The sequence below is a fragment of the Corvus brachyrhynchos genome, unplaced genomic scaffold (genome assembly GCF_000691975.1).
Source record: "Corvus brachyrhynchos isolate BGI_N302 unplaced genomic scaffold, ASM69197v1 scaffold92, whole genome shotgun sequence".
NCBI classification, from domain to species: domain Eukaryota; kingdom Metazoa; phylum Chordata; class Aves; order Passeriformes; family Corvidae; genus Corvus; species Corvus brachyrhynchos.
In genome coordinates, this window is record NW_008236973.1 from 3904368 (window position 1) to 3912190 (window position 7823).

The 7823-nt window shown below is 39.5% G+C and overlaps 1 protein-coding gene across 4 annotated transcripts in view; it reads left to right on the forward strand.

The window, feature by feature from the left end:
* Positions 1-513: 513 nt before the first annotated feature.
* LOC108445280 (interleukin-5 receptor subunit alpha-like) overlaps positions 514-7823 on the forward strand; it is a 27388-nt gene continuing 20078 nt past the window's right edge. For 3 of the 4 annotated variants that reach the window (XM_017728560.1, XM_017728557.1, XM_017728558.1), the window contains exon 1: positions 1635-2978. The gene's annotated coding sequence lies outside the window, so the exon portion shown is untranslated. Of the gene's footprint in view, positions 622-1634; positions 2979-7823 lie in introns of those variants that run through there. The other variant, XM_017728559.1, reaches the window with a different exon arrangement.

A 7823-nucleotide genomic window follows, 5' to 3' on the forward strand; every position in this document is an offset into this window, starting at 1 on the left:
CACACAAGGCTATAATGTGAAGAAAACTTTGCACCAAGTAAAGGTACTTGTACTGGACCAATTTTTATTCATTGAATGATAGAAATAGTACTTTAAAAGAAACTACATGTTTAATATATTCATTGCATAACCAACTTGGGTTCTTTTTTGGAGCACTTCAGGAAATAGTCCATGTTGGAGTTGGAGTCTACCACAATTTGAAACCTTAATCCAGTCTCCAACCAAATGGGATATTTATCGGGGTGTTAACATTCCACCTTAGCCTTTTCCTCCATGCACAACAAATTGTTTAAAAAGTGGAAAATTGGAAATAGTTTTGATAAGGACAGTAGGGTAAAACAGCATTTTACTCACTTGATAAGGATAGCAGACCAGAACAACATCTTACTCTTATCAAGGACAGTAGAACAGAATGACACAGCCTTGAAGAAACAGATAAACAATATAACTTAGAAAAACAGAAATCATGCAAAATGTAAGCAGGATGCCAGCTCAGCTCTGCAAGGCTGACAAAGCAGAAGTTATGCAGAACAACACTTAAATGCGGGCATTGAGGCACAGTCCCCTAAAAAGGACACCGGACATTGAAGACAGACCCCAAAGAACCATATAGGACTTCAGGTAAGGGATGCGACTATGTAAAATAAAACCAAGGAAGTGGGGATAGCAAATGAATGCATAAACAGTGTGTATGATAAAAACTCTGTTCACCTGACCTTCAGTGCACTTGATTAGAGGAAATAACCTCAGAGTGACTGGCGCACTGCAATAAAGAATGCCTGCTTTCTAATACTCAGAACTGTGCTAGAAACTTTCTATCTGGCCAATTTCAGTATCCGTTTAGATAAACATTTTTAGCTACAGACATTATTAGCTCCTAGTCCTAGTTCCTATTTTATTTTATTTTATTTTAATATTTAGTAATATTTTTAACAGAATTAAAGGTCCATACAGTGGATGTTAAACAAGATTTCAAAGATGGGATTCATCTCTGAAGTGTAGAATAAAACTGCATATTGCATTCACCTATAATTTCGTTACGTGATTCTGTGCTCATTTTAGACTCTGTGAATAGAAATGGATTCTTTCTGGGTGCAAATGAACATGGTTGGGGGGATTTTGTTTTGTCAGAGTGTATTTCTTTACATTGAAAGTAATGAGAGCTGAACTGGATTTGTGTAGATAAAAATATCTCGACAGAAAAGACTGAAAATTCTTTAATACAGAATTCCTTTGCCTTTTAAGTTACAGTGACATTTACCTGATTATTCCTAGAAAGGTGAGATGCATCAGTCTGAAATTGTAGTTCTACAGCAGTAACATAAGTACTTTAATTTCTTCACCATGCACTCATTATTGTACTCTCACTGATCAAGAATTGTGTTAAAGTCGCTTCCAGACTAGGCTACTCTGAGTTTTGTGTGAGAAAATATTAAGTAAGTAAATAAATTATGTGCTTCTTCAGTCTTTCTGTATTTTATAGAAGACTTGGGCTTCTCATGTTCTAATAGTGAAGTTTTTCATTTGAGCTATTTGATTCTTAGATGTACTTCATTCATTGATTCATTATTCGAGTTTGTGAGATGCACTATCCAAGATAATTTTCCTTTGCTTTTTTTTTTTCCAAGACTTTTTAACAACTATTTGCCCTGTGTTTTTCAAGTTGGTGTGATTTTTCCTATGAGATGTTTAGAAAAGATACAGCACTTTTAAAACCCTAAATATTGAATAATTCTTAGTATGCTTTCCACCCACATTGAGGGCAGTCACTCTATTAAAGCAACTCTGTTTTTAGCTGTAAAGGAAGCTGAAAAGATCTCAAGTCTGACTGCAGTCCATCTTCATCATACTGACATGTCCTTTTCAGGTTTAGCAGCCTTCTCTACTGACCTGTTGACCACAAATTTTCCTGATTTGGCTAATCTTTTTGTTCAAAGGACATGTCCAAAACCCAGCCATGTAATCATGGGTCTCATCTAATAGGAGATAGGATATTAGTCTTTCACCCAGCAGAACGGCTGGGTTTGGAAGAAAAATACCTCTTTAGCAATCTCTCCTGCAGGTATTGGTAACTCGATGTGAGATAAGGCAATGGCTTTAAACTGCAAGATGGTAGATTTAGACTGGATATATTTGAAGAAATTCTTTCCTGAGAGGGTGGTGAATCACTGGAACAGGTTGCCCATAGAGGTTGTGGACTTACCACTCCTGGAAGTGTTCAAGGCCAGCTTGGATGGAGCTTGGAGCAACCTGGTCTAGGGGAAGGCATCCCTGCCTATGGCAGCAGGGTTAGAACAAAATTATCTTTGAGGTCCCTTCCAACCCAAACCGTTCCATGATTCTACGGTTCTTCAGAAACAAAACCTTGTTAAACTGAGGAATAATGGCTTAAAAGGAAGAAAACATTTCGCCACATAAAATTTTCAGATAACAACGAAGTGGAAGTGGCTAAATTAGTGTGACTCAGCCTAATGCAGGGAACAGTTTAAAAGAGTGATGACAACCCTGAATCAGCTGGGCAAACATGTGAACTCTCACGTCAGTAGAGCTGGTGGTACTACTTGTGTGATTAAGTGCACTGGTAAGGGTTAGAAAAAAAGTAATGTCTGTGACTGAAAAGGCAGAGTTCTGACTGATTTACTAATTAGCTGATCTGATTGTGCACAAGGAGGTGAGTAAGCTGATCTATGGGAAAAGGGAAGTAACGTTGGACAGAGTGCGGGAAAGGATTTGAAAATGTTAAGGCAAGCTTGATCCACAGTAGAAGCTAGAGTTTTGAGAAATCACCTCAGAATGAGGAGTATGTCTCACTGGGACTCCCCAGAAAACTAAATGGGGAATGATATAAGCTTCACAGTTGAAATAACATCATAGAGGGCTGCATCCTCTCATCTCCATCAGAAAAGCATGAGTCCTTCCTGTGGTGCTGAAGGAGTGACTCATGGATGGACTGCAACTGCTGTGAACCTCTGCCAAAGGTAAGTTCTAACAACATTACTTTTTAAAATGTCAGGAAAATTCACTCACTTCTCTCAAGTTTCCAGAGGCAGGAACCCTCCCTCCTACCTCTGTGCTGGAGCAGTTCTCCTCTGTCTGACAGATTTAAACCCAACTTCTCCTCCACATTCATTGTTTTCTATCAATCCTCAAGCAAAAAATTATATTTTAGTCAGAAAAATCAAGTACCCTCCACTGGGATACTGAAAAATAACCCCCACTCTGCACTCAAATTATTTTCAAGCAAAGGTGCAGGTTTCAGATGGCTCTTATTACTAACCTTTCTAAAATTTAGGATAAAACAGATTTATTAACTATCTAACATTTTAGGATTTTGTCAAAAGATTTCCTGATTTTTTTTTAATGATGACAATCAACAGTGTCTGTAGAAAGGTCAGCCTTTTGGGTGAGAATATAGTTGTTTCAAAGCTCTTTGTTGTTAAGACCCACCACAGAAGGTGAGGGTAACCCAGGTTCTTATTAATAGATCTCTTGGGGCAGATTAGAGTGAAACAACACTGAATGATAGGTGTTTATATATACATGTATGTAGGGTTTATTTTAGAACAACTTGGTTGCAATGGAAAGCAGATCTTCGTTGTTATCCATAGTAATATAAAAGCAGAAAAATATCACTTAAGAAAATGTATGAGGGAAAAGAAAGAAAGGATAAGGGTAGAAAGATATCATCACCCTTGGGTCCTGAAACAAGACTTGATCATTGCAATTTCTATATATTTGATGCCAGCTGGTCAAAGTGATGGTCACAGTCTTGATCCATTGGGAATGGGGGAAACCCACAAAACACAGATGGATTTATATACGCTCAGGTTCGGTGGGAATGCCAAGATACCTCCCATGGGGCTGGGAGTCTTACACTGCAAGACTGTGGCTCAAGGGGCAGTGAGGGGTCTTTGATGGTTTATGACACATTCTAAGATACTACAGCTTCCTCTCACTCTGCCATAGTTGAGCCAATTATGGCCCATCAGAAGGGATGAATAACTTCAGGCCACATCTGAGTGTCCCAGTTCTTCCCTGGAAGGGAGTTTTCACTCCTGAGTCATTTGCGTAAGGGAGGACACAAGACGTTAAAAGCACTATCCCACCTCATATGATCTGCTTCCTTTACACCTCTTCCCTTATCTGGCTCAAACCCCAGCTTGTAGCCTCTGGTGGTGGGTGTGCACCCCCTCTGAACCTGCATGATTACTTTGAGCATGGTCAGTAAAGCACCTGCAGCTTTTGCAAACGGCCAATTATTTTGAGTCATTAACCATTTTAAAATTCCAGTCTCTCACAACTGCCTTTCAGTGGGCTTTCTTAGGGTATTGACCCTGAACAGAGGCTGACAGACCATAAGACCTCAATGGAAGAATTTGTATTAACGAGCTCCAGGCTAGTAATAAGAAGATAGAAGTTTGAACAAACACAATTATCAATGTTGAACAATAATTAAGGCTGATGAGCAGAGTGCCTAGAAATATATCTTTCTCTAATACAGAATGAATTTCTGAATATCTCTCTGGGTGAAGTGACCAAGAGGAATTATTTTCTTAGATGGCTCAGTTGTAAAGAAGCTGACATGTTTTGAAACAGCGAGCAAAAGCTGTTCCACAAACAAGTAGTTTATTTATTTTCACTTGGCAGATGGATGGACATTTTCCCTCTGCCTGTCTCTAATGAATTTTATATCACCAGACTGTTCGGCTGAGAGTAAGTTTTCTTTCAACTCAGTGTTAAATGCTGCTCTTCACTACTGTGCTCTTGGGCAGATAGAGTTTGGTAGGGAGGAGTGCCACAAGGGTAAGAAAATTTTGCCTAAAACGATGGCTATAGCAGGCATATAGACTTTTTTCCTCTCCATATTCAGTTCCACTGACATACTTGCTTCCAAGGAGAATGTCATCTGCACATATATGTTGTCATACTTGGTTAAGCCACGAGCACCCCATAGTAGTACTAGAAGACTCCTTATTTAATATCCAAAATCTAGATAGGAAGCAGATTTTTAATAAAACTATTTGTAAATCAATAGATGCTTTGCAGGTGCCAGTCCTTCCTAGTTCTTCATGGTGGCATTATGAAAATTATGACCTGAAGTTTAAAAATGCTTTAAGGATTGTTTTTGAGCACTTGAAATGTTTTCTGCATACCAACAGGAAAGGAAAATAGAATAAACTATGCTGAAGGACAATCTTATATGAATTGTATAGAAGCAGCATGGAGGTAATTTAACAATGCTCCATGATAGGAGTTGAGTGGAGAAAATGTTTCTTATTTAGAGTCCCTTGTTTTTTTAAACCTGCTTGGTTTTAAAGGTTTTATCCTAACAGGGGGAGAGCAGAGATTACATTTCTAAATATTTTAGGGGTCCAAAGTTCATTTTTGTGAGCAGAGAATTAATTAAAGCAGTTTACAGTGTGATTTATGAGATCTATTATATGGGTCTATCTGAAGGTGGGGTGAGTGTCCCCTCTCCCCTTCTGTCTTCTCTCTCTTTTTAGTTGACTCATTACTTTAGCTGGATCTCCATTAGCTGTAACAGGAACCTGCACAAGTGCCTCCTAGTAGACACTGGTTTTCAGTCAGAATACCAGTCCTAGATTGCAGGAGTCCAAATGGAGGATTAATTCCATTCCCAGACTTGTGACCGAGAAGAAACATGAGCCATCTGTCTTAAGTCTTTCCCAGCTGCCCAGTCCTCCCAGCAAGGCCTGTCTCTTGTTCATTGTCTGATCGTATGCACTGCGCTCCAGGTAGTGAAAGTCCTGGGAGTACAGGTCTCGTGGGAAGATGCTCTACAGACTGATATGGTGGCTTAGTGGCTCAGTTTAACTGTGGTAACTTGGAAAGCTGAGTTGTAAACAGAATTAAAGAGGAGGCGTTGAGGTCTCTGCCTCCTTGAACTATGCAGCTTTTGTTAGTACTCATATAGAAACAGGCACATCCCACACATCTGCCCATGCAGAGCTGCTGTTTGCAGCACAACAGCCATCAAATGATTCAAACTGACTCCAAGAGCTAAGCATAAATAAAGGTGAGCCCAACACGCTTTGCTAGTCTCCTATTTGGTTCCACAAGTCTGTAGCTGATAAAGTATATACATTAACTATACTGCTGTCAGCACTTGAATATCTGATCAGGAATAATTGCATAAATTAATAATCACGTGACGATATATACGCTCTGAAGTGCTTTGGAATTTTCTCTGTATTAGGCTATGTTTTACCAGTTCCCCTGAAATAATACAGAAGGATCTCTTCCTAGAAATATTCAGGATGCACAGCTGATATTTTAATGATAAAAGATAACTCATTCTTTCAAGCCCTAGTCTCTTAGACTTCTTGTAATCACCACTATTGCGATGCATCAGTAGTCTGACCATCACCCCAGAGGGAATTTGTGTGCATAATGGGACATCAGCTTCTGACCAGTGTTAGGAGGGGTTTTTTATGTAGTTCATTAAATTTCAAATGGCAATGACAGAATAGTAGCAATTAGCTATTTCAGATATATCTGGTGTGATTTAGAAAATTTGTATAAACTCTCTGTTTCTCACTCAGGAAAGATTAGGGATCTGGTTTTATGTATTCTTGCCCTCCCCCACCTCTCCCATTAAATGCAGTGCATATCCTAAGGGAGGTGTTAAATGGGTCTGATTTAGTCTAATGGTTTTGTAATCACAACACTAACAGCACTATATTTATTATTGAAATCTTTCACTGATTCCTCTTGATTAGCTGAGTCCAAGCATGCCTACATAGTATTGCACCCCTTTATAGGACTCTTTCTCACCACTGATGCAAAGTCACCATGCCCCACAGTGTACCCAAACCTGCACATTGCTATCTCATAAATCTCTGCCTGTAGGATTTGAGAGGAACTGAAACAGAGGCATTGTATCTAAAGTTGACTTTCATTGTCAACAGACGGCTATTTGTTGCAGCTGATAATTTTCAGAAAACAAAGAAGTGCCTTTCTCAAGCCTTGTGGTGGTATATGCACATACGCATAGTTTGAAAAGTGTTACAAAAGTAATCCACGACAAAAGAAATGTTACATTTTGATATTGCAGATGCAGAGTAGAAGGCTGCATGCACAACTGCCATCTGTATTATATGGAACAGAAACGAGATCAGCCTTAAAACAGAAGTAAGAGACCCAGATGGTGGCAATTTAGTCACTGCAAGTAGAAAGCTGTGATTTCAAAATTCCTTTCTGCTAACAAGCACGTATCACTTTCAGGACACTCCCTTTATCTTACTGCTATCCTTCAAGCCTCCTCACTACTCCTTTGCAGTGAAACACTTCATTAACAGCCCAGGTTTCTGAAACTTCATTTTCACTTCAGTACAGAGCAAAAGATGAGATTTTCCCTTCTTCCTCTCTTGGCATAAACAGAGGTGGAACAAAAGAGTACCCCAAATATCCCCAGCACATGATTGCAAACACTAGCTGTGTTGACACAACAAACTAGACTGCAGGGACTTCGAGAAGGGAAAGACCTTGTCCTTTAGCCACAGGCATGGGACTTCACTGGAACTGGCTCCACACAGGGTTCAGAGGACTGAGAAAAAAATGGCTGTCAAGTACTAAACACTGCTCAGAGCACAGGCTTTATGGAGAGGGAGCAGTCATTCCTTTCCACAGGCACCTGAACCCTGGTGAAGTAACTGCAGAGTGCACTGGTTTTATGGATATTTTTAATTACATCATTACATTGGGCTGTTCCCATCAGCCCAAATCCACACGAGGTTCCAATCCATCACTTTGATGGACTGAAACTATTATGCAACTCCGTGTGAGAGGAATGGATGGAATAA